General features: G+C 49.6%; 8 non-coding genes across 8 annotated transcripts; all 8 read right to left on the reverse strand.

The window, feature by feature from the left end:
* Positions 1 to 1,933: 1,933 nt before the first annotated feature.
* Trnaa-agc (transfer RNA alanine (anticodon AGC)) lies at positions 1,934 to 2,007 on the reverse strand. The gene has a single exon. It is a non-coding gene; the product is annotated as a tRNA-Ala (tRNA).
* A 1,493-nt stretch (positions 2,008 to 3,500) lies between these two features.
* Trnaa-agc (transfer RNA alanine (anticodon AGC)) lies at positions 3,501 to 3,574 on the reverse strand. The gene has a single exon. It is a non-coding gene; the product is annotated as a tRNA-Ala (tRNA).
* Positions 3,575 to 5,069: 1,495 nt separating this feature from the next.
* On the reverse strand, positions 5,070 to 5,143 carry Trnai-aau (transfer RNA isoleucine (anticodon AAU)). Its single transcript has one exon. It is a non-coding gene; the product is annotated as a tRNA-Ile (tRNA).
* Positions 5,144 to 12,900: 7,757 nt separating this feature from the next.
* Positions 12,901 to 12,974, reverse strand: Trnaa-agc (transfer RNA alanine (anticodon AGC)). Its single transcript has one exon. It is a non-coding gene; the product is annotated as a tRNA-Ala (tRNA).
* A 1,492-nt stretch (positions 12,975 to 14,466) lies between these two features.
* Positions 14,467 to 14,540, reverse strand: Trnaa-agc (transfer RNA alanine (anticodon AGC)). The gene has a single exon. It is a non-coding gene; the product is annotated as a tRNA-Ala (tRNA).
* A 1,490-nt stretch (positions 14,541 to 16,030) lies between these two features.
* On the reverse strand, positions 16,031 to 16,104 carry Trnaa-agc (transfer RNA alanine (anticodon AGC)). Its single transcript has one exon. It is a non-coding gene; the product is annotated as a tRNA-Ala (tRNA).
* A 4,627-nt stretch (positions 16,105 to 20,731) lies between these two features.
* Positions 20,732 to 20,805, reverse strand: Trnaa-agc (transfer RNA alanine (anticodon AGC)). The gene has a single exon. It is a non-coding gene; the product is annotated as a tRNA-Ala (tRNA).
* Positions 20,806 to 22,296: 1,491 nt separating this feature from the next.
* Trnaa-agc (transfer RNA alanine (anticodon AGC)) lies at positions 22,297 to 22,370 on the reverse strand. Its single transcript has one exon. It is a non-coding gene; the product is annotated as a tRNA-Ala (tRNA).
* Positions 22,371 to 27,286: the final 4,916 nt, after the last annotated feature.

Consider the following 27,286-nt stretch of genomic DNA (forward strand, 5'->3'; position numbering starts at 1 on the left):
GACAGACTATCGCAAAACATACAACTCACTCCATGAATTGATTGCTACGGCATCTGTTATCAGCAGTCACAACCAGCAACACCAGTAGCAGCCGACTGCACGCAAAGAATGGGAACGTGCAGTGGGATTTACGTGAACTCGGCGCAAGGCAGATCTTTCCGACGTAGGCTTGAGAATCTTATGGGAACATTTGTACTGTTTCTAAATTAAGTGTAGGTGTGGGAGGAGGGTGCTTCCTGCGCACGAATAAAAGCACGCTTGACAATTGTGGTTGCTAATCGTTCGCTTGTATCTGCCTAGACACCTCTGCTGGTTGGGAATTATTCCACTTGCATGGCAAGGGGCGCTTGTAGGTGTGTTAAAAATTCTAGAGGCGCTGGGTATCGATCCCAGTACCTCTCGCACGCTAAGCGAGCGCTCTACCATCTGAGCTACGCCCACACCCACGTTGACTAATAGTGCTACATACAGCCATATCAACGTCACAGACCCTTGCACTCCCATTATTCCGCAGACAAACGACACTTTCTATGTATCAGTGAGGGTGTCTTTCAGGTTTCGTGCATTCTCTATCGAATCGTAGTCGGCCACAATGAAAGTGGCACGCATAACGTCGAAAATAGAGTTCGGACACCGCTCTGAGTAAGACGAACGTGTTGTCCACTCTCTAGACTTCAATGACGTTATGCCGTGATACCTAAGACAGATCTGCACTCGATAACACCTCGATAACAGCCGGTCCCCACACTTACATCTGGCTCTCCTGATGACAGTATACATCATATCAGTCTGTGACGCTGGTTTTGCAACTTCTTGCGTGCCTTTATGTTCGCCGCGATCAACACTTACCAAGCACTGACCACAAAACAAGGAGGAGCCGGGGATTGAACCCGAGACCTTTCACACGCTAAGCGAACAATCTGCCAACTGAGCTACGGCTGCACACACGACCAAGCCTGGCTATTCTCCATTCTTTGCGACTCTGATGTGCACGGTCACGATGGTTGGATGCTTTGTAGCGGCGAAGGTACCAGAGTACAAAGGCGCGGACACGTTCATATACACATGAGTTCCAAGTAGTTCCGATGCTCTGGCATTACGAATGCAAATTCCGTCTGTTTTTAACGTCTTAAATTGAAAGGGCGGTCACAAATTGGTCCATTTCACTCCTTGTCGACAATCACACAGCACCTGAGGTAACAAGCACATCTCGAGCCCCATTGTGCTCTCCATTGTTCATGCCAACTCAGTGCCTCGCTCTTTGCTACTGTGTAAAACTCTTGTCGTCCAACTGCGAAACACTGGGACACGTCTTCATTGCACTGATATACTACGAAACGCTGCCCAAACTTGGCAATCACCCCTGCAGCCGACTTTTCCGACTTAACACGACGCTCACGCTAGTGACAGCCTTATTTGTAGTTCGACGTCGCGCCAAAGCGAATGAGCACATTTCGCCTACGGCTTAGGCCGCTCTCCTAGTGTGGCTGCTCTGTGTCTGCAGGCAACGAGGGGCTGCAAGCTTCCTGTGTTCGCACCTATATCACCTGTGCTTGCTTGTCAGAGACAGACTATCGCAAAACATACAACTCACTCCATGAATTGATTGCTACGGCATCTGTTATCAGCAGTCACAACCAGCAACACCAGTAGCAGCCGACTGCACGCAAAGAATGGGAACGTGCAGTGGGATTTACGTGAACTCGGCGCAAGGCAGATCTTTTCGACGTAGGCTTGAGAATCTTATGGGAACATTTGTACTGTTTCTTAATTAAGTGTAGGTGTGGGAGGAGGGTGCCTCCTGCGCACGAATAAAAGCACGCTTGGCAATTGTGGTTGCTAATCGTTCGCTTGTATCTGCCTAGACACCTCTGCTGGTTGGGAATTATTCCACTTGCATGGCAAGGGGCGCTTGTAGGTGTGTTAAAAATTCTGGAGGCGCTGGGTATCGATCCCAGTACCTCTCGCACGCTAAGCGAGCGCTCTACCATCTGAGCTACGCCCACCCCCCCGTTGACTAATAGTGCTACATACAGCCATATCAACGTCACAGACCCTTGCACTCCCATTATTCCGCAGACAAACGACACTTTCTATGTATCAGTGAGGGTGTCTTTCAGGTTTCGTGCATTCTCTATCGAATCGTAGTCGGCCACAATGAAAGTGGCACGCATAACGTCGAAAATAGAGTTCGGACACCGCTCTGAGTAAGACGAACGTGTTGTCCACTCTCTAGACTTCAATGACGTTATGCCGTGATACCTAAGACAGATCTGCACTCGATGACATCTCGATAACAGCCGGTCCCCACACTTACATCTGGCTCTCCTGATGACAGTATACATCATATCAGTCTGTGACGCTGGTTTTGCAACTTCTTGCGTGCCTTTATGTTCGCCGCGACCAACACTTACCATGCACAGACCACAAAACATGGAGGAGCCGGGGATTGAACCCGAGACCTTTCTCACGCTAAGCGAACGATCTGCCAACTGAGCTACGGCTGCACACACGACCAAGCCTGGCTATTCTCCATTCTTTGCGAATGTGTTGTGCACGGGCACGATGGTTGGTTGGTTTGTAGCGGCGAAGGTACCAGAGTACAAAGGCGCGGACACGTTCATATACACAAGAGTTCCAAGTAGTTCCGATGCTCTGGTATTACGAATGCAAATTCCGTCTGTTTTTAACGTCTTAAATTGAAAGGGCGGTCACAAATTGGTCCATTTCACTCCTTGTCGACAATCACACAGCACCTGAGGTAACAAGCACATCTCGAGCCCCATTGTGCTCTCCGTTGTTCATGCCAACTCAGTGCCTCGCTCTTTGCTACTGTGTAAAACTCTTGTCGTCCAACTGCGAAACACTGGGACACGTCTTCATTGCACTGATATACTACGAAACGCTGCCCAAACTTGGCAATCACCCCTGCAGGCGATTTTACACGACGCTCAAGCAACGCTCACGCTAGTGACAGCCTTATTTATAGTTCGACGTCGCGCCAAAGCGAATGAGCACATTTCGCCTACGGCTTAGGCCGCTCTCCTAGTGTGGCTGCTCTGTGTCTGCAGGCAACGAGGGGCTGCAAGCTTCCTGTGTTCGCACCTATATCACCTGTGCTTGCTTGTCAGAGACAGACTATCGCAAAACATACAACTCACTCCATGAATTGATTGCTACGGCATCTGTTATCAGCAGTCACAACCAGCAACACCAGTAGCAGCCGACTGCACGCAAAGAATGGGAACGTGCAGTGGGATTTACGTGAACTCGGCGCAAGGCAGATCTTTCCGACGTAGGCTTGAGAATCTTATGGGAACATTTGTACTGTTTCTAAATTAAGTGTAGGTGTTGGAGGATGGTGCTTCCTGCGCACGAATAAAAGCACGCTTGACAATTGTGGATGCTAATCGTTCGCTTGTATCTGCCTAGACACCTCTGCTGGTTGGGAATGATTCCACTTGCATGGCAAGGTGCGCTTGAAGGTGTGTTAAAAATTCTGGAGGCGCTGGGTATCGATCCCAGTACCTCTCGCACGCTAAGCGAGCGCTCTACCATCTGAGCTACGCCCACCCCCCCCCGTTGACTAATAGTGCTACATACAGCCATATCAACGTCACAGACCCTTGCACTCCCATTATTCCGCAGACAAACGACACTTTCTATGTATCAGTGAGGGTGTCTTTCAGGTTTCGTGCATTCTGTATCGAATCGTAGTTGGCCACAATGAAAGTGGCACGCATAACGTCGAAAATAGAGTTCGGACACCGCTCTGAGTAAGACGAACGTGTTGTCCACTCTCTAGACTTCAATGACGTTATGCCGTGATACCTAAGACAGATCTGCACTCGATGACATCTCGATAACAGCCGGTCCCCACACTTACATCTGGCTCTCCTGATGACAGTATACATCATATCAGTCTGTGACGCTGGTTTTGCAACTTCTTGCGTGCCTTTATGTTCGCCGCGACCAACACTTACCATGCACAGACCACAAAACATGGAGGAGCCGGGGATTGAACCCGAGACCTTTCACACGCAAAGCGAACGATATGCCAACTAAGCTACGGCTGCACACACGACCAAGCCTGGCTATTCTCCATTCTTTGCGACTCTGATGTGCACGGGCACGATGGTTGGTTGGTTTGTAGCGGCGAAGGTACCAGAGTACAAAGGCGCGGACACGTTCATATACACAAGAGTTCCAAGTAGTTCCGATGCTCTGGTATTACGAATGCAAATTCCGTCTGTTTTTAACGTCTTAAATTGAAAGGGCGGTCACAAATTGGTCCATTTCACTCCTTGTCGACAATCACACAGCACCTGAGGTAACAAGCACATCTCGAGCCCCATTGTGCTCTCCATTGTTCATGCCAACTCAGTGCCTCGCTCTTTGCTACTGTGTAAAACTCTTGTCGTCCAACTGCGAAACACTGGGACACGTCTTCATTGCACTGATATACTACGAAACGCTGCCCAAACTTGGCAATCATCCCTGCAGCCGACTTTACACGACGCTCAAGCAACGCTCACGCTAGTGACAGCCTTATTTATAGTTCGACGTCGCGCCAAAGCGAATGAGCACATTTCGCCTACGGCTTAGGCCGCTCTCCTAGTGTGGCTGCTCTGTGTTTGCAGGCAACGAGGGGCTGCAAGCTTCCTGTGTTCGCACCTATATCACCTGTACTTGCTTGTCAGAGACAGACTATCGCAAAACATACAACTCACTCCATGAATTGATTGCTACGGCATCTGTTATCAGCAGTCACAACCAGCAACACCAGTAGCTGCCGACTGCACGCAAAGAATGGGAACGTGCAGTGGGATTTACGTGAACTCGGCGCAAGGCAGATCTTTCCGACGTAGGCTTGAGAATCTTATGGGAACATTTGTACTGTTTCTAAATTAAGTGTAGGTGTGGGAGGAGGGTGCTTCCTGCGCACGAATAAAAGCACGCTTGACAATTGTGGATGCTAATCGTTCGCTTGTATCTGCCTAGACACCTCTGCTGGTTGGGAATTATTCCACTTGCATGGCAAGGTGCGCTTGAAGGTGTGTTAAAAATTCTGGAGGCGCTGGGTATCGATCCCAGTACCTCTCGCACATTAAGCGAGCGCTCTACCATCTGAGCTACGCCCACCCCCCCGTTGACTAATAGTGCTACATACAGCCATATCAACGTCACAGACCCTTGCAATCCCATTATTCCGCAGACAAACGACACTTTCTATGTATCAGTGAGGGTGTCTTTCAGGTTTCGTGCATTCTGTATCGAATCGTAGTTGGCCACAATGAAAGTGGCACGCATAACGTCGAAAATAGAGTTCGGACACCGCTCTGAGTAAGACGAACGTGTTGTCCACCCTCTAGACTTCAATGACGTTATGCCGTGATACCTAAGACAGATCTGCACTCGATGACATCTCGATAACAGCCGGTCCCCACACTTACATCTGGCTCTCCTGATGACAGTGTACATCATATGAGTATGTGACCCTGGTTTTGCAACTTCTTGCGTGCCTTTATGTTCGCCGCGACCAACACTTACCATGCGCTGACCACAAAACATGGAGGAGCCGGGGATTGAACCCGAGACCTTTCACACGCTAAGCGAACGCTCTGCCAACTGAGCTACGGCTGCACACACGCCCAAGCCTGGCTATTCTCCATTCTTTGCGACTCTGATGTGCACGGGTACGATGGTTGGTTGGTTTTCTAGCGGCGAAGGTACCAGAGTACAAAGGCGCGGACACGTTCATATACACAAGAGTTCCAAGTAGTTCCGATGCTCTGGTATTACGAATGCAAATTCCGTCTGTTTTTAACGTCTTAAATTGAAAGGGCGGTCACAAATTGGTCCATTTCACTCCTTGTCGACAATCACACAGCACCTGAGGTAACAAGCACATCTCGAGCCCCATTGTGCTCTCCATTGTTCATGCCAACTCAGTGCCTCGCTCTTTGCTACTGTGTAAAACTCTTGTCGTCCAACTGCGAAACACTGGGACACGTCTTCATTGCACTGATATACCACGAAACGCTGCCCAAACTTGGCAATCACCCCTGCAGCCGACTTTTCCGACTTTACACGACGCTCACGCTAGTGACAGCCTTATTTATAGTTCGACGTCGCGCCAAAGCGAATGAGCACATTTCGCCTACGGCTTAGGCCGCTCTCCTAGTGTGGCTGCTCTGTGTCTGCAGGCAACGAGGGGCTGCAAGCTTCCTGTGTTCGCACCTATATCACCTGTGCTTGCTTGTCAGAGACAGACTATCGCAAAACATACAACTCACTCCATGAATTGATTGCTACGGCATCTGTTATCAGCAGTCACAACCAGCAACACCAGTAGCAGCCGACTGCACACAAAGAATGGGAACGTGCAGTGGGATTTACGTGAACTCGGCGCAAGGCAGATCTTTCCGACGTAGGCTTGAGAATCTTATGGGAACATTTGTACTGTTTCTAAATTAAGTGTAGGTGTTGGAGGAGGGTGCTCCCTGCGCACGAATAAAAGCACGCTTGACAATTGTGGATGCTAATCGTTCGCTTGTATCTGCCTAGACACCTCTGCTGGTTGGGAATTATTCCACTTGCATGGCAAGGTGCGCTTGTAGGTGTGTTAAATATTCTGGAGGCGCAGGGTATCGATCCCAGTACCTCTCGCACGCTAAGCGAGCGCTCTACCATCTGAGCTACGCCCACCCTCCCGTTGACTAATAGTGCTACATACAGCCATATCAACGTCACAGACCCTTGCACTCCCATTATTCCGCAGACAAACGACACTTTCTATGTATCAGTGAGGGTGTCTTTCAGGTTTCGTGCATTCTGTATCGAATCGTAGTTGGCCACAATGAAAGTGGCACGCATAACGTCGAAAATAGAGTTCGGACACCGCTCTGAGTAAGACGAACGTGTTGTCCACTCTCTAGACTTCAATGACGTTATGCCGTGATACCTAAGACAGATCTGCACTCGATGACATCTCGATAACAGCCGGTCCCCACACTTACATCTGGCTCTCCTGATGACAGTATACATCATATCAGTCTGTGACGCTGGTTTTGCAACTTCTTGCGTGCCTTTATGTTCGCCGCGACCAACACTTACCATGCACTGACCACAAAACATGGAGGAGCCGGGGATTGAACCCGAGACCTTTCACACGCTAAGCGAACGATCTGCCAACTGAGCTACGGCTGCACACACGACCAAGCCTGGCTATTCTCCATTCTTTGCGACTCTGATGTGCACGGGCACGATGGTTGGTTGGTTTGTAGCGGCGAAGGTACCAGAGTACAAAGGCGCGGACACGTTCATATACACAAGAGTTCCAAGTAGTTCCGATGCTCTGGTATTACGAATGCAAATTCCGTCTGTTTTTAACGTCTTAAATTGAAAGGGCGGTCACAAATTGGTCCATTTCACTCCTTGTCGACAATCACACAGCACCTGAGGTAACAAGCACATCTCGAGCCCCATTGTGCTCTCCGTTGTTCATGCCAACTCAGAGCCTCGCTCTTTGCTACTGTGTAAAACTCTTGTCGTCCAACTGCGAAACACTGGGACACGTCTTCATTGCACTGATATACCACGAAACGCTGCCCAAACTTGGCAATCACCCCTGCAGCCGACTTTTCCGACTTTACACGACGCTCACGCTAGTGACAGCCTTATTTATAGTTCGACGTCGCGCCAAAGCGAATGAGCACATTTCGCCTACGGCTTAGGCCGCTCTCCTAGTGTGGCTGCTCTGTGTCTGCAGGCAACGAGGGGCTGCAAGCTTCCTGTGTTCGCACCTATATCACCTGTGCTTGCTTGTCAGAGACAGACTATCGCAAAACATACAACTCACTCCATGAATTGATTGCTACGGCATCTGTTATCAGCAGTCACAACCAGCAACACCAGTAGCTGCCGACTGCACGCAAAGAATGGGAACGTGCAGTGGGATTTACGTGAACTCGGCGCAAGGCAGATCTTTCCGACGTAGGCTTGAGAATCTTATGGGAACATTTGTACTGTTTCTAAATTAAGTGTAGGTGTGGGAGGAGGGTGCTTCCTGCGCACGAATAAAAGCACGCTTCACAATTGTGGATGCTAATCGTTCGCTTGTATCTGCCTAGACACCTCTGCTGGTTGGGAATGATTCCACTTGCATGGCAAGGTGCGCTTGAAGGTGTGTTAAAAATTCTGGAGGCGCAGGGTATCGATCCCAGTACCTCTCGCACGCTAAGCGAGCGCTCTACCATCTGAGCTACGCCCACCCCCCCCCCCCCCGTTGACTAATAGTGCTACATACAGCCATATCAACGTCACAGACCCTTGCACTCCCATTATTCCGCAGACAAACGACACTTTCTATGTATCAGTGAGGGTGTCTTTCAGGTTTCGTGCATTCTGTATCGAATCGTAGTTGGCCACAATGAAAGTGGCACGCATAACGTCGAAAATAGAGTTCGGACACCGCTCTGAGTAAGACGAACGTGTTGTCCACTCTCTAGACTTCAATGACGTTATGCCGTGATACCTAAGACAGATCTGCACTCGATGACATCTCGATAACAGCCGGTCCCCACACTTACATCTGGCTCTCCTGATGACAGTATACATCATATCAGTCTGTGACGCTGGTTTTGCAACTTCTTGCGTGCCTTTATGTTCGCCGCGACCAACACTTACCATGCACTGACCACAAAACATGGAGGAGCCGGGGATTGAACCCGAGACCTTTCACACGCTAAGCGAACGATCTGCCAACTGAGCTACGGCTGCACACACGACCAAGCCTGGCTATTCTCCATTCTTTGCGACTCTGATGTGCACGGGCACGATGGTTGGTTGGTTTGTAGCGGCGAAGGTACCAGAGTACAAAGGCGCGGACACGTTCATATACACAAGAGTTCCAAGTAGTTCCGATGCTCTGGTATTACGAATGCAAATTCCGTCTGTTTTTAACGTCTTAAATTGAAAGGGCGGTCACAAATTGGTCCATTTCACTCCTTGTCGACAATCACACAGCACCTGAGGTAACAAGCACATCTCGAGCCCCACTGTGCTCTCCATTGTTCATGCCAACTCAGTGCCTCGCTCTTTGCTACTGTGTAAAACTCTTGTCGTCCAACTGCGAAACACTGGGACACGTCTTCATTGCACTGATATACTACGAAACGCTGCCCAAACTTGGCAATCACCCCTGCAGCCGACTTTTCCGACTTTACACGACGCTCACGCTAGTGACAGCCTTATTTATAGTTCGACGTCGCGCCAAAGCGAATGAGCACATTTCGCCTACGGCTTAGGCCGCTCTCCTAGTGTGGCTGCTCTGTGTCTGCAGGCAACGAGGGGCTGCAAGCTTCCTGTGTTCGCACCTATATCACCTGTGCTTGCTTGTCAGAGACAGACTATCGCAAAACATACAACTCACTCCATGAATTGATTGCTACGGCATCTGTTATCAGCAGTCACAACCAGCAACACCAGTAGCTGCCGACTGCACGCAAAGAATGGGAACGTGCAGTGGGATTTACGTGAACTCGGCGCAAGGCAGATCTTTCCGACGTAGGCTTGAGAATCTTATGGGAACATTTGTACTGTTTCTAAATTAAGTGTAGGTGTGGGAGGAGGGTGCTTCCTGCGCACGAATAAAAGCACGCTTGACAATTGTGGATGCTAATCGTTCGCTTGTATCTGCCTAGACACCGCTGCTGGTTGGGAATTATTCCACTTGCATGGCAAGGTGCGCTTGAAGGTGTGTTAAAAATTCTGGAGGCGCAGGGTATCGATCCCAGTACCTCTCGCACATTAAGCGAGCGCTCTACCATCTGAGCTACGCCTACCCCCCGTTGACTAATAGTGCTACATACAGCCATATCAACGTCACAGACCCTTGCACTCCCATTATTCCGCAGACAAACGACACTTTCTATGTATCAGTGAGGGTGTCTTTCAGGTTTCGTGCATTCTGTATCGAATCGTAGTTGGCCACAACGAAAGTGGCACGCATAACGTCGAAAATAGAGTTCGGACACCGCTCTGAGTAAGACGAACGTGTTGTCCACTCTCTAGACTTCAAAGACGTTATGCCGTGATACCTAAGACAGATCTGAACTCGATGACATCTCGATAACAGCCGGTCCCCACACTTACATCTGGCTCTCCTGATGACAGTATACATCATATCAGTCTGTGACGCTGGTTTTGCAACTTCTTGCGTGCCTTTATGTTCGCCGCGACCAACACTTACCATGCACTGACCACAAAACATGGAGGAGCCGGGGATTGAACCCGAGACCTTTCACACGCTAAGCGAACGATCTGCCAACTGAGCTACGGCTGCACACACGACCAAGCCTGGATATTCTCCATTCTTTGCGACTCTGATGTGCACGGGCACGATGGTTGGTTGGTTTGTAGCGGCGAAGGTACCAGAGTACAAAGGCGCGGACACGTTCATATACACAAGAGTTCCAAGTAGTTCCGATGCTCTGGTATTACGAATGCAAATTCCGTCTGTTTTTAACGTCTTAAATTGAAAGGGCGGTCACAAATTGGTCCATTTCACTCCTTGTCGACAATCACACAGCACCTGAGGTAACAAGCACATCTCGAGCCCCACTGTGCTCTCCATTGTTCATGCCAACTCAGTGCCTCGCTCTTTGCTACTGTGTAAAACTCTTGTCGTCCAACTGCGAAACACTGGGACACGTCTTCATTGCACTGATATACTACGAAACGCTGCCCAAACTTGGCAATCACCCCTGCAGCCGACTTTTCCGACTTTACACGACGCTCACGCTAGTGACAGCCTTATTTATAGTTCGACGTCGCGCCAAAGCGAATGAGCACATTTCGCCTACGGCTTAGGCCGCTCTCCTAGTGTGGCTGCTCTGTGTCTGCAGGCAACGAGGGGCTGCAAGCTTCCTGTGTTCGCACCTATATCACCTGTGCTTGCTTGTCAGAGACAGACTATCGCAAAACATACAACTCACTCCATGAATTGATTGCTACGGCATCTGTTATCAGCAGTCACAACCAGCAACACCAGTAGCTGCCGACTGCACGCAAAGAATGGGAACGTGCAGTGGGATTTACGTGAACTCGGCGCAAGGCAGATCTTTCCGACGTAGGCTTGAGAATCTTATGGGAACATTTGTACTGTTTCTAAATTAAGTGTAGGTGTGGGAGGAGGGTGCTTCCTGCGCACGAATAAAAGCACGCTTGACAATTGTGGATGCTAATCGTTCGCTTGTATCTGCCTAGACACCACTGCTGGTTGGGAATTATTCCACTTGCATGGCAAGGTGCGCTTGAAGGTGTGTTAAAAATTCTGGAGGCGCAGGGTATCGATCCCAGTACCTCTCGCACATTAAGCGAGCGCTCTACCATCTGAGCTACGCCCACCCCCCGTTGACTAATAGTGCTACATACAGCCATATCAACGTCACAGACCCTTGCACTCCCATTATTCCGCAGACAAACGACACTTTCTATGTATCAGTGAGGGTGTCTTTCAGGTTTCGTGCATTCTGTATCGAATCGTAGTTGGCCACAACGAAAGTGGCACGCATAACGTCGAAAATAGAGTTCGGACACCGCTCTGAGTAAGACGAACGTGTTGTCCACTCTCTAGACTTCAAAGACGTTATGCCGTGATACCTAAGACAGATCTGCACTCCATGACATCTCGATAACAGCCGGTCCCCACACTTACATCTGGCTCTCCTGATGACAGTATACATCATATCAGTCTGTGACGCTGGTTTTGCAACTTCTTGCGTGCCTTTATGTTCGCCGCGACCAACACTTACCATGCACTGACCACAAAACATGGAGGAGCCGGGGATTGAACCCGAGACCTTTCACACGCTAAGCGAACGATCTGCCAACTGAGCTACGGCTGCACACACGACCAAGCCTGGCTATTCTCCATTCTTTGCGACTCTGATGTGCACGGGCACGATGGTTGGTTGGTTTGTAGCTGCGAAGGTACCAGAGTACAAAGGCGCGGACACGTTCATATACACAAGAGTTCCAAGTAGTTCCGATGCTCTGGTATTACGAATGCAAATTCCGTCTGTTTTTATCGTCTTAAATTGAAAGGGCGGTCACAAATTGGTCCATTTCACTCCTTGTCGAAAATCACACAGCACCTGAGGTAACAAGCACATCTCGAGCCCCATTATGCTCTCCATTGTTCATGCCAACTCAGTGCCTCGCTCTTTGCTACTGTGTAAAACACTTGTCGTCCAACTGCGAAACACTGGGACACGTCTTCATTGCACTGATATACTACGAAACGCTGCCCAAACTTGGCAATCACCCCTGCAGCCGACTTTTCCGACTTTACACGACGCTCACGCTAGTGACAGCCTTATTTATAGTTCGACGTCGCGCCAAAGCGAATGAGCACATTTCGCCTACGGCTTAGGCCGCTCTCCTAGTGTGGCTGCTCTGTGTCTGCAGGCAACGAGGGGCTGCAAGCTTCCTGTGTTCGCACCTATATCACCTGTGCTTGCTTGTCAGAGACAGACTATCGCAAAACATACAACTCACTCCATGAATTGATTGCTACGGCATCTGTTATCAGCAGTCACAACCAGCAACACCAGTAGCCTCCGACTGCACGCAAAGAAAGGGAACGTGCAGTGGGATTTACGTGAACTCGGCGCAAGGCAGATCTTTCCGACGTAGGCTTGAGAATCTTATGGGAACATTTGTACTGTTTCTAAATTAAGTGTAGGTGTGGGAGGAGGGTGCTTCCTGCGCACGAATAGAAGCACGCTTCACAATTGTGGATGCTAATCGTTCGCTTGTATCTGCCTAGACACCTCTGCTGGTTGGGAATTATTCCACTTGCATGGCAAGGTGCGCTTGTAGGTGTGTATAAAATTCTGGAGGCGCTGGGTATCGATCCCAGTACCTCTCGCACGCTAAGCGAGCGCTCTACCATCTGAGCTACGCCCACCCCCCCCGTTGACTAATAGTGCTACATACAGCCATATCAACGTCACAGACCCTTGCACTCCCATTATTCCGCAGACAAACGACACTTTCTATGTATCAGTGAGGGTGTCTTTCAGGTTTCGTGCATTCTGTATCGAATCGTAGTTGGCCGCAATGAAAGTGGCACGCATAACGTCGAAAATAGAGTTCGGACACCGCTCTGAGTAAGACGAACGTGTTGTCCACTCTCTAGACTTCAATGACGTTATACCGTGATACCTAAGACAGATCTGCACTCGATGACACCTCGATAACAGCCGGTCCCCACACTTACATCTGGCTCTCCTGATGACAGTATACATCATATCAGTCTGTGACGCTGGTTTTGCAACTTCTTGCGTGCCTTTATGTTCGCCGCGACCAACACTTACCATGCACTGACCACAAAACATGGAGGAGCCGGGGATTGAACCCGAGACCTTTCACACGCTAAGCGAACGATTTGCCAACTGAGCTACGGCTGCACACACGACCAAGCCTGGGTATTCTCCATTCTTTGCGACTCTGTTGTGCACGGGCACGATGGATGGTTGGTTTGTAGCGGCGAAGGTACCAGAGTACAAAGGCGCGGACACGTTCATATACACTAGAGTTCCAAGTAGTTCCGATGCTCTGGTATTACGAATGCAAATTCCGTCTGTTTTTAACGTCTTAAATTGAAAGGGCGGTCACAAATTGGTCCATTTCACTCCTTGTCGACAATCACACAGCACCTGAGGTAACAAGCACATCTCGAGCCCCATTATGCTCTCCATTGTTCATGCCAACTCAGTGCCTCGCTCTTTGCTACTGTGTAAAACTCTTGTCGTCCAACTGCGAAACACTGGGACACGTCTTCATTGCACTGATATACTACGAAACGCTGCCCAAACTTGGCAATCACCCATGCAGCCGACTTTTCCGACTTTACACGACGCTCACGCTAGTGACAGCCTTATTTATAGTTCGACGTCGCGCCAAAGCGAATGAGCACATTTCGCCTACGGCTTAGGCCGCTCTCCTAGTGTGGCTGCTCTGTGTCTGCAGGCAACGAGGGGCTGCAAGCTTCCTGTGTTCGCACCTATATCACCTGTGCTTGCTTGTCAGAGACAGACTATCGCAAAACATACAACTCACTCCATGAATTGATTGCTACGGCATCTGTTATCAGCAGTCACAACCAGCAACACTAGTAGCAGCCGACTGCACGCAAATAATGGGAACGTGCAGTGGGATTTACGTGAACTCGGCGCAAGGCAGATCTTTCCGACGTAGGCTTGAGAATCTTATGGGAACATTTGTACTGTTTCTAAATTAAGTGTAGGTGTGGGAGGAGGGTGCTTCCTGCGCACGAATAAAAGCACGCTTGACAATTGTGGATGCTAATCGTTCGCTTGTATCTGCCTAGACACCTCTGCTGGTTGGGAATTATTCCACTTGCATGGCAAGGTGCGCTTGTAGGTGTGTTAAAAATTCTGGAGGCGCTGGGTATCGATCCCAGTACCTCTCGCACGCTAAGCGAGCGCTCTACCATCTGAGCTACGCCCACCCCCCCGTTGACTAATAGTGCTACATACAGCCATACAAACATCACAGACCCTTGCACTCCCATTATTCCGCAGACAAACACTACTCTCTATGTATCAGTGAGGGTGTCTTTCAGGTTTCGTGCATTCTGTATCGAATCGTAGTCGGCCACAATGAAAGTGGCACGCATAAAGTCGAAAATAGAGTTCGGACACCGCTCTGAGTAAGACGAACGTGTTGTCCACTCTCTAGACTTCAATGACGTTATGCCGTGATACCTAAGACAGATCTGCACTCGATAACACCTCGATAACAGCCGGTCCCCACACTTACATCTGGCTCTCCTGATGACAGTATACATCATATCAGTCTGTGACGCTGGTTTTGCAACTTCTTGCGTGCCTTTATGTTCGCCGCGACCAACACTTACCATGCACTGACCACAAAACATGGAGGAGCCGGGGATTGAACCCGAGACCTTTCACACGCTAAGCGAACGATCTGCCAACTGAGCTACGGCTGCACACACGACCAAGCCTGGCTATTCTCCATTGTTTGCGACTCTGATGTGCACGGGCACGATGGTTGGTTGGTTTGTAGCGGCGAAGGTACCAGAGTACAAAGGCGCGGACACGTTCATATACACAAGAGTTCCAAGTAGTTCCGATGCTCTGGTATTACGAATGCAAATTCCGTCTGTTTTTAACGACTTAAATTGAAAGGGCGGTCACAAATTGGTCCATTTCACTCCTTGCAAACAATCACACAGCACCTGAGGTAACAAGCACATCTCGAGCCCCATTATGCTCTCCATTGTTCATGCCAACTCAGTGCCTCGCTCTTTGCTACTGTTAAAACTCTTGTCGTCCAACTGCGAAACACTGGGACACGTCTTCATTGCACTGATATACTACGAAACGCTGCCCAAACTTGGCAATCACCCCTGCAGCCGACTTTTCCGACTTTACACGACGCTCACGCTAGTGACAGCCTTATTTATAGTTCGACGTCGCGCCAAAGCGAATGAGCACATTTCGCCTACGGCTTAGGCCGCTCTGCTAGTGTGGCTGCTCTGTGTCTGCAGGCAACGAGGGGCTGCAAGCTTCCTGTGTTCGCACCTATATCACCTGTGCTTGCTTGTCAGAGACAGACTATCGCAAAACATACAACTCACTCCATGAATTGGTTGCTACGGCATCTGTTATCAGCAGTCACAACCAGAAACACCAGTAGCAGCCGACTGCACGCAAAGAATGGGAACGTGCAGTGGGATTTACGTGAACTCGGCGCAAGGCAGATCTTTCCGACGTAGGCTTGAGAATCTTATGGGAACATTTGTACTGTTTCTAAATTAAGTGTAGGTGTGGGAGGACGGTGCTTCCTGCGCACGAATAAAAGCACGCTTGACAATTGTGGATGCTAATCGTTCGCTTGTATCTGCCTTGACACCTCTGCTGGTTGGGAATTATTCCACTTGCATGGCAAGGTGCGCTTGAAGGTGTGTTAAAAATTCTGGAGGCGCTGGGTATCGATCCCAGTACCTCTCGCACGCTAAGCGAGCGCTCTACCATCTGAGCTACGCCCACCCCCCCGTTGACTAATAGTGCTACATACAGCCATATCAACGTCACAGACCCTTGCACTCCCATTATTCCGCAGACAAACGACACTTTCTGTGTATCAGTGAGGGTGTCTTTCAGGTTTCGTGCATTCTGTATCGAATCGTAGTTGGCCACAATGAAAGTGGCACGCATAACGTCGAAAATAGAGTTCGGACACCGCTCTGAGTAAGACGAACGTGTTGTCCACTCTCTAGACTTCAATGACGTTATGCCGTGATACCTAAGACAGATCTGCACTCGATGACACCTCGATAACAGCCGGTCCCCACACTTACATCTGGCTCTCCTGATGACAGTATACATCATATCAGACTGTGACGCTGGTTTTGCAACTTCTTGCGTGCCTTTATGTTCGCCGCGACCAACACTTACCATGCACTGACCACAAAACATGGAGGAGCCGGGGATTTAACCCGAGACCATTCACACGCTAAGCGAACGATCTGCCAACTGAGCTACGGCTACACACACGACCAAGCCTGGCTATTCTCCATTCTTTGCGACTCTGTTGTGCACGGGCACGATGGTTGGTTGGTTTGTAGCGGCGAAGGTACCAGAGTACAAAGGCGCGGACACGTTCATATACACAAAAGTTCCATGTAGTTCCTATGCTCTGGTATTACGAATGCAAATTCCGTCTGTTTTTAACGTCTTAAATTGAAAGGGCGGTCACAAATTGGTCCATTTCACTCCTTGTCGACAATCACACAGCACCTGAGGTAACAAGCACATCTCGAGCCCCTTTGTGCTCTCCATTGCTCATGCCAACTCAGTGCCTCGCTCTTTGCTACTGTGTAAAACTCTTGTCGTCCAACTGCGAAACACTGGGACACGTCTTCATTGCACTGATATACTACGAAACGCTGCCCAAACTTGGCAATCACCCCTGCAGCCGACTTTACACGACGCTCAAGCAACGCTCACGCTAGTGACAGCCTTATTTATAGTTCGACGTCGCGCCAAAGCGAATGAGCACATTTCGCCTACGGCTTAGGCCGCTCTCCTAGTGTGGCTGCTCTGTGTCTGCAGGCAACGAGGGGCTGCAAGCTTCCTGTGTTCGCACCTATATCACCTGTGCTTGCTTGTCAGAGACAGACTATCGCAAAACATACAACTCACTCCATGAATTGGTTGCTACGGCATCTGTTATCAGCAGTCACAACCAGCAACACCAGTAGCAGCCGACTGCACGCAAAGAATGGGAACGTGCAGTGGGATTTACGTGAACTCGGCGCAAGGTAGATCTTTCCGACGTAGGCTTGAGAATCTTATGGGGACATTTGTACTGTTTCTTAATTAAGTGTAGGTGTGGGAGGAGGGTGCTTCCTGCGCACGAATAAAAGCACGCTTGACAATTGTGGTTGCTAATCGTTCGCTTGTATCTGCCTAGACACTTCTGCTGGTTGGGAATTATTCCACTTGCATGGCAAGGTGCGCTTGTAGGTGTGTTAAAAATTCTGGAGGCGCTGGGTATCGATCCCAGTACCTCTCGCACGCTAAGCTCTACCATCTGAGCTACGCCCACCCCCCCGTTGACTAATAGTGCTACATACAGCCATATCAACGTCACAGACCCTTGCACTCCCATTATTCCGCAGACAAACGACACTTTCTGTGTATCAGTGAGGGTGTCTTTCAGGTTTCGTGCATTCTGTATCGAATCGTAGTTGGCCACAATGAAAGTGGCACGCATAACGTCGAAAATAGAGTTCGGACACCGCTCTTAGTAAGACGAACGTGTTGTCCAATCTCTAGACTTCAATGACGTTATGCCATGATACCTAAGACAGGTCTGCACTCGATGACACCTCGATAACAGCCGGTCCCCACACTTACATCTGGCTCTCCTGATGAGAGTATACATCATATCAGTCTGTGACGGTGGTTTTGCAACTTCTTGCGTGCCTTTATGTTCGCCGCGACCAACACTTACCATGCACTGACCACAAAACATGGAGGAGCCGGGGATTGAACCCGACACCTTTCACACGCTAAGCGAACGATCTACCAACTGAGCTACGGCTGCACACACGACCAAGCCTGGCTATTCTCCATTCTTTGCGACTCTGTTGTGCACGGGCACGATGGTTGGTTGGTTTGTAGCGGCGAAGGTACCAGAGTACAAAGGCGCGGACACGTTCATATACACAAGAGTTCCAAGTAGTTCCGATGCTCTGCTATTACGAATGCAAATTCCGTCTGTTTTTAACGTCTTAAATTGAAAGGGCGGTCACAAATTGGTCCATTTCACTCCTTGTCGACAATCACACAGCACCCGAGGTAACAAGCACATCTCGAGCCCCATTGTGCTCTCCATTGTTCATGCCAACTCAGTGCCTCGCTCTTTGCTACTGTGTAAAACTCTTGGCGTCCAACTGCGAAACACTGGGACACGTCTTCATTGCACTGATATACTACGAAACGCTGCCCAAACTTGGCAATCACCCCTGCTGCCGATTTTACACGACTCTCAAGCAACGCTCACGCTAGTGACAGCCTTATTTATAGTTCGACGTCGCGCCAAAGCGAATGAGCACATTTCGCCTACGGCTTAGGCCGCTCTCCTAGTGTGGCTGCTCTGTGTCTGCAGGCAACGAGGGGCTGCAAGCTTCCTGTGTTCGCACCTGTATCACCTGTGCTTGCTTGTCAGAGACAGACTATCGCAAAACATACAACTCACTCCATGAATTGATTGCTACGGCATCTGTTATCAGCAGTCACAACCAGCAACACCAGTAGCAGCCGACTGCACGCAAAGAATGGGAACGTGCAGTGGGATTTACGTGAACTCGGCGCAAGGCAGATCTTTCCGACGTAGGCTTGAGAATCTTATGGGAACATTTGTACTGTTTCTAAATTAAGTGTAGGTGTGGGAGGAGGGTGCTTCCCGCGCACGAATAAAAGCACGCTTGACAATTGTGGATGCTAATCGTTCGCTTGTATCTGCCTAGACACCTCTGCTGGTTGGGAATTATTCCACTTGCATGGCAAGGTGCGCTTGTAGGTGTGTTAAAAATTCTGGAGGCGCTGGGTATCGATCCCAGTACCTCTCGCACGCTAAGCTCTACTACCATCTGAGCTACGCCCACCCCCCCGTTGACTAATAGTGCTACATACAGCCATATCAACGTCACAGACCCTTGCACTCCCATTATTCCGCAGACAAACGACACTTTCTATGTATCAGTGAGGGTGTCTTTCAGGTTTCGTGCATTCTGTATCGAATCGTAGTTGGCCACAATGAAAGTGGCACGCATAACGTCGAAAATAGAGTTCGGACACCGCTCTGAGTAAGACGAACGTGTTGTCCACTCTCTAGACTTCAATGACGTTATGCCGTGATACCTAAGACAGATCTGCACTCGATGAAACCTCGATAACAGCCTGTCCCCACACTTACATCTGGCTCTCCTGATGACAGTATACATCATATCAGTCTGTGACGGTGGTTTTGCAACTTCTTGCGTGCCTTTATGTTCGCCGCGACCAACACTTACCATGCACTGACCACAAAACATGCAGGAGCCGGGGATTGAACCGGAGACTTTTCACACGCTAAGCGAACGACCTGCCAACTGAGCGAAGGCTGCACACACGACCAAGCCTGGCTATTCTCCATTCTTTGCGACTCTGATGTGCACGGGCACGATGGTTGGTTGGTTTGTAGCGGCGAAGGTACCAGAGTACAAAGGCGCGGACACGTTCATATACACAAGAGTTCCAAGTAGTTACGATGCTCTGGTATTACGAATGCAAATTCCGTCTGTTTTTAACGTCTTAAATTGAAAGGGCGGTCACAAATTGGTCCATTTCACTCCTTGTCGACAATCACACAGCACCTGAGGTAACAAGCACATCTCGAGCCCCATTGTGCTCTCCATTGTTCATGCCAACTCAGTGCCTCGCTCTTTGCTACTGTGTAAAACTCTTGTCGTCCAACTGCGAAACACTAGGACACGTCTTCATTGCACTGATATACTACGAAACGCTGCCCAAACTTGGCAATCACCCTTGCAGCCGACTTTTCCGACGTTACACGACGCTCACGCAACGCTCACGCTAGTGACAGCCTTATTTATAGTTCGACGTCGCGCCAAAGCGAATGAGCACATTTCGCCTACGGCTTAGTCCGCTCTCCTAGTGTGGCTGCTCTGTGTCTGCAGGCAACGAGGGGCTGCAAGCTTCCTGTGTTCGCACCTATATCACCTGTGCTTGCTTGTCAGAGACAGACTATCGCAAAACATACAACTCACTCCATGAATTGATTGCTACGGCATCTGTTATCAGCAGTCACAACCAGCAACACCAGTAGCAGCCGACTGCACGCAAAGAATGGGAACGTGCAGTGGGATTTACGTGAATTCGGCGCAAGGCAGATCTTTCCGACGTAGGCTTGAGAATCTTATGGGAACATTTGTACTGTTTCTAAATTAAGTGTAGGTGTGGGAGGAGGGTGCTTCCTGCGCACCAATAAAAGCACGCTTGACAATTGTGGATGCTAATCGTTCGCTTGTATCTGCCTAGACACCTCTGCTGGTTGGGAATTATTCCACTTGCATGGCAAGGTGCGCTTGTAGGTGTGTTAAAGATTCTGGAGGCGCTGGGTATCGATCCCAGTACCTCTCGCACGCTAAGCGAGCGCTCTACCATCTGAGCTACGCCCACCCCCCCGTTGACTAATAGTGCTACATACAGCCATATCAACGTCACAGACCCTTGCACTCCCATTATTCCGCAGACAAACGACACTTTCTATGTATCAGTGAGGGTGTCTTTCAGGTTTCGTGCATTCTGTATCGAATCGTAGTTGGCCACAATGAAAGTGGCACGCATAACGTCGAAAATAGAGTTCGGACACCGCTCTGAGTAAGACGAACGTGTTGTCCACTCTCTAGACTTCAATGACGTTATGCCGTGATACCTAAGACAGATCTGCACTCGATGACACCTCGATAACAGCCGGTCCCCACACTTACATCTGGCACTCCTGATGACACTATACATCATATCAGTCTGTGACGCTGATTTTGCAACTTCTTGCGTGCCTTTATGTTCGCCGCGACCAACACTTACCATGCACTGACCACAAAACATGGAGGAGCCGGGGACTGAACCCGAGACCATTCATACGCTAAGCGAACGATCTGCCAACTGAGCTACGGCTGCACACACGACCAAGCCTGGCTATTCTCCATTCTTTGCGACTCTGTTGTGCACGGGCACGATGGTTGGTTGGTTTGTAGCGGCGAAGGTACCAGAGTACAAAGGCGCGGACACGTTCATATACACAAGAGTTCCAAGTAGTTCCGATGCTCTGGTATTACGAATGCAAATTCCGTCTGTTTTTAACGTCTTAAATTGAAAGGGCGGTCACAAATTGGTCCATTTCACTCCTTGTCGACAATCACACAGCACCTGAGGTAACAAGCACATCTCGAGCCCCATTGTGCTCTCCATTGTTCATGCCAACTCAGTGCCTCGCTCTTTGCTACTGTGTAAAACACTTGTCGTCCAACTGCGAAACACTGGGACACGTCTTCATTGCACTGATATACTATGAAACGCTGCCCAAACTTGGCAGTCACCCCTGCAGCCGACTTTTCCGACTTTACACGACGCTCACGCTAGTGACAGCCTTATTTATAGTTCGACGTCGCGCCAAAGCGAATGAGCACATTTCGCCTACGGCTTAGGCCGCTCTCCTAGTGTGGCTGCTCTGTGTCTGCAGGCAACGAGGGGCTGCAAGCTTCCTGTGTTCGCACCTATATCACCTGTGCTTGCTTGTCAGAGACAGACTATCGCAAGACATACAACTCACTCCATGAATTGGTTGCTACGGCATCTGTTATCAGCAGTCACAACCAGCAACACCAGTAGCAGCCGACTGCACGCAAAGAATGGGAACGTGCAGTGGGATTTACGTGAACTCGGCGCAAGGCAGATCTTTCCGACGTAGGCTTGAGAATCTTATGGGAACATTTGTACTGTTTCTAAATTAAGTGTAGGTGTGGGAGGAGGGTGCTTCCTGCGCACGAATAAGAGCACGCTTGACAATTGTGGATGCTAATCGTTCGCTTGTATCTGCCTAGACACCTCTGCTGGTTGGGAATTATTCCACTTGCATGGCAAGGTGCGCTTGTGTGTGTGTTAGAGATTCTGGAGGCGCTGGGTATCGATCCCAGTACCTCTCGCACGCTAAGCGAGCGCTCTACCATCTGAGCTACGCCCACCCCCCCGTTGACTAATAGTGCTACATACAGCCATATCAACGTCACAGACCCTTGCACTCCCATTATTCCGCAGACAAACGACACTTTCTATGTATCAGTGAGGGTGTCTTTCAGGTTTCGTGCATTCTGTATCGAATCGTAGTTGGCCACAATGAAAGTGGCACGCATAACGTCGAAAATAGAGTTCGGACACCGCTCTGAGTAAGACGAACGTGTTGTCCACTCTCTAGACTTCAATGACGTTACGCCGTGATACCTAAGACAGGTCTGCACTCGATGACACCTCGATAACAGCCGGTCCCCACACTTACATCTGGCTCTCCTGATGACAGTATACATCATATCAGTCTGTGACGGTGGTTTTGCAACTTCTTGCGTGCCTTTATGTTCGCCGCGACCAACACTTACCATGCACTGACCACAAAACATGGAGGAGCCGGAGATTGAACCCGAGACCTTTCACACGCTAAGCGAACGATCTGCCAACTGAGTTACGGCTGCACACACGACCAAGCCTGGCTATTCTCCATTCTTTGCGACTCTGTTGTGCACGGGCACGATGGTTGGTTGGTTTGTAGCGGCGAAGGTACCAGAGTACAAAGGCGCGGACACGTTCATATACACAAGAGTTCCAAGTAGTTCCGATGCTCTGGTATTACGTATGCAAATTCCGTCTGTTTGTAACGTCTTAAATTGAAAGGGCGGTCACAAATTGGTCCATTTCACTCCTTGTCGACAATCACACAGCACCTGAGGTAACAAGCACATCTCGAGCCCCATTGTGCTCTCCATTGCTCATGCCAACTCAGTGCCTCGCTCTTTGCTACTGTGTAAAACTCTTGTCGTCCAACTGCGAAACACTGGGACACGTCTTCATTGCACTGATATACTACGAAACGCTGCCCAAACTTGGCAATCACCCCTGCAGCCGACTTTACACGACGCTCAAGCAACGCTCACGCTAGTGACAGCCTTATTTATAGTTCGACGTCGCGCCAAAGCGAATGAGCACATTTCGCCTACGGCTTAGGCCGCTCTCCTAGTGTGGCTGCTCTGTGTCTGCAGGCAACGAGGGGCTGCAAGCTTCCTGTGTTCGCACCTATATCACCTGTGCTTGCTTGTCAGAGACAGACTATCGCAAAACATACAACTCACTCCATGAATTGGTTGCTACGGCATCTGTTATCAGCAGTCACAACCAGCAACACCAGTAGCAGCCGACTGCACGCAAAGAATGGGAACGTGCAGTGGGATTTACGTGAACTAAGCGCAAGGCAGATCTTTCCGACGTAGGCTTGAGAATCTTATGGGAACATTTGTACTGTTTCTAAATTAAGTGTAGGTGTGGGAGGAGGGTGCTTCCTGCGCACGAATAAAAGCACGCTTGACAATTGTGGATGCTAATCGTTCGCTTGTATCTGCCTAGACACCTCTGCCGGTTGGGAATTATTCCACTTGCATGGCAAGGTGCGCTTGTAGGTGTGTTAAAAATTCTGGAGGCGCTGGGTATCGATCCCAGTACCTATCGCACGCTAAGCGAGCGCTCGACCATCTGAGCTACGCCCACCCCCCCGTTGACTAATAGTGCTACATACAGCCATATCAACGTCACAGACCCTTGCACTCCCATTATTCCGCAGACAAACGACACTTTCTATGTATCAGTGAGGGTGTCTTTCAGGTTTCGTGCATTCTGTATCGAATCGTAGTTGGCCACAATGAAAGTGGCACGCATAACGTCAAAAAAAGAGTTCGGACACCGCTCTGAGTAATATGAACGTGTTGTCCACTCTCTAGACTTCAATGACGTTATGCCGTGATACCTAAGACAGGTCTGCACTCGATGGCACCTCGATAACAGCCGGTCCCCACACTTACATCTGGCACTCCTGATGACACTATACATCATATCAGTCTGTGACGCTGCTTTTGCAACTTCTTGCGTGCCTTTATGTTCGCCGCGACCAACACTTACCATGCACTGACCACAAAACATGGAGGAGCCGGGGACTGAACCCGAGACCATTCATACGCTAAGCGAACGATCTGCCAACTGAGCTACGGCTGCACACCCGACCAAGCCTGGCTATTCTCCATTCTTTGCGACTCTGTTGTGCACGGGCACGATGGTTGGTTGGTTTGTAGCGGCGAAGGCACCAGAGTACAAAGGCGCTGACACGTTCATATACACAAGAGTTCCAAGTAGTTCCGATGCTCTGGTATTACGAATGCAAATTCCGTCTGTTTTTAACGTCTTAAATTGAAAGGGCGGTCACAAATTGGTCCATTTCACTCCTTGTCGACAATCACACAGCACCTGAGGTAACAAGCACATCTCGAGCCCCATTGTGCTCTCCATTGCTCATGCCAACTCAGTGCCTCGCTCTTTGCTACTGTGTAAAACTCTTGTCGTCCAACTGCGAAACACTGGGACACGTCTTCATTGCACTGATATACTACGAAACGCTGCCCAAACTTGGCAATCACCCCTGCAGCCGACTTTACACGACGCTCAAGCAACGCTCACGCTAGTGACAGCCTTATTTATAGTTCGACGTCGCGCCAAAGCGAATGAGCACATTTCGCCTACGGCTTAGGCCGCTCTCCTAGTGTGGCTGCTCTGTGTCTGCAGGCAACGAGGGGCTGCAAGCTTCCTGTGTTCGCACCTATATCACCTGTGCTTGCTTGTCAGAGACAGACTATCGCAAAACATACAACTCACTCCATGAATTGGTTGCTACGGCATCTGTTATCAGCAGTCACAACCAGCAACACCAGTAGCAGCCGACTGCACGCAAAGAATGGGAACGTGCAGTGGGATTTACGTGAACTCGGCGCAAGGCAGATCTTTCCGACGTAGGCTTGAGAATCTTATGGGAACATTTGTACTGTTTCTAAATTAAGTGTAGGTGTTCGAGGAGGGTGCTTCCTGCGCACGAATAAAAGCACGCTTGACAATTGTGGATGCTAATCGTTCGCTTGTATCTGCCTAGACACCTCTGCTGGTTGGGAATTATTCCACTTGCATGGCAAGGTGCGCTTGTAGGTGTGTTAAAAATTCTGGAGTCGCTGGGTATCGATCCCAGTACCTCTCGCACGCTAAGCGAGCGCTCTACCATCTGAGCTGACTAATAGTGCTACATACAGCCATATCAACGTCACAGACCCTTGCACTCCCATTATTCCGCAGACAAACCACACTTTCTATGTATCAGTGAGGGTGTCTTTCAGGTTTCGTGCATTCTGTATCGAATCGTAGTTGGCCACAATGAAAGTGGCACGCATAACGTCGAAAATAGAGTTCGGACACCGCTCTGAGTAAGACGAACGTGTTGTCCACTCTCTAGACTTCAATGACGTTATGCCGTGATACCTAAGACAGATCTGCACTCGATGACACCTCGATAACAGCCGGTCGCCACACTTACATCTGGCTCTCCTGATGACAGTATACATCATATCAGTCTGTGACGGTGGTTTTGCAACTTCTTGCGTGCCTTTATGTTCGCCGCGACCAACACTTACCATGCACTGACCACAAAACATGGAGGAGCCGGGGATTGAACCCGAGCCCTTTCACACGCTAAGCGAACTATATGCCAACTGAGCTACGGCTGCACACACGACCAAGCCTGGCTATTATCCATTCTTTGCGACTCTGATGTGCACGGGCACGATGGTTGGTTGGTTTGTAGCGGCGAAGGTACCAGAGTACAAAGGCGCGGACACGTTCATATACACAAGAGTTCCAAGTAGTTCCGATGCTCTGGTATTACGAATGCAAATTCCGTCTGTTTTTAACGTCTTAAATTGAAAGGACGCTCACAAATTGGTCCATTTCACTCCTTGTCGACAATCACACAGCACCTGAGGTAACAAGCACGTATCGAGCCCCATTGGGCTCTCCATTGTTCATGCCAACTCAGTGCCTCGCTCTTTGCTACTGTGTAAAACTCTTGTCGTCCAACTGCGAAACACTGGGACACGTCTTCATTGCACTGATATACTACGAAACGCTGCGCAAACTTGGCAATCGCCCCTGCAGCCGACTTTTCCGACTTTACACGACGCTCACGCTAGTGACAGCCTTATTTATAGTTCGACGTCGCGCCAAAGCGAATGAGCACATTTCGCCTACGGCTTAGGCCGCTCTCCTAGTGTGGCTGCTCTGTGTCTGCAGGCAACGAGGGGCTGCAAGCTTCCTGTGTTCGCACCTATATCACCTGTGCTTGCTTGTCAGAGACAGACTATCGCAAAACATACAACTCACTCCATGAATTGATTGCTACGGCATCTGTTATCAGCAGTCACAACCAGCAACACCAGTAGCAGCCGACTGCACGCAAAGAATGGGAACGTGCAGTGGGATTTACGTGAACTCGGCGCAAGGCAGATCTTTCCGACGTAGGCTTGAGAATCTTATGGGAACATTTGTACTGTTTCTAAATTAAGTGTAGGTGTGGGAGGAGGGTGCTTCCTGCGCACGAATAAAAGCACGCTTGACAATTGTGGATGCTAATCGTTCGCTTGTATCTGCCTAGACACCTCTGCTGTTTGGGAATTATTCCACTTGCATGGCAAGGTGCGCTTCTAGGTGTGTTAAAGATTCTGGAGGCGCTGGGTATCGATCCCAGTACCTCTCGCACGCTAAGCGAGCGCTCTACCATCTGAGCTGACTAATAGTGCTACATACAGCCATATCAACGTCACAGACCCTTGCACTCCCATTATTCCGCAGACAAACGACACTTTCTATGTATCAGTGAGGGTGTCTTTCAGGTTTCGTGCATTCTGTATCGAATCGTAGTTGGCCACAATGAAAGTGGCACGCATAACGTCGAAAATAGAGTTCGGACACCGCTCTGAGTAAGACGAACGTGTTGTCCACTCTCTAGACTTCAATGACGTTATGCCGTG

The sequence above is a fragment of the Schistocerca gregaria genome, unplaced genomic scaffold (genome assembly GCF_023897955.1).
Source record: "Schistocerca gregaria isolate iqSchGreg1 unplaced genomic scaffold, iqSchGreg1.2 ptg000180l, whole genome shotgun sequence".
Lineage (NCBI taxonomy): Eukaryota > Metazoa > Arthropoda > Insecta > Orthoptera > Acrididae > Schistocerca > Schistocerca gregaria.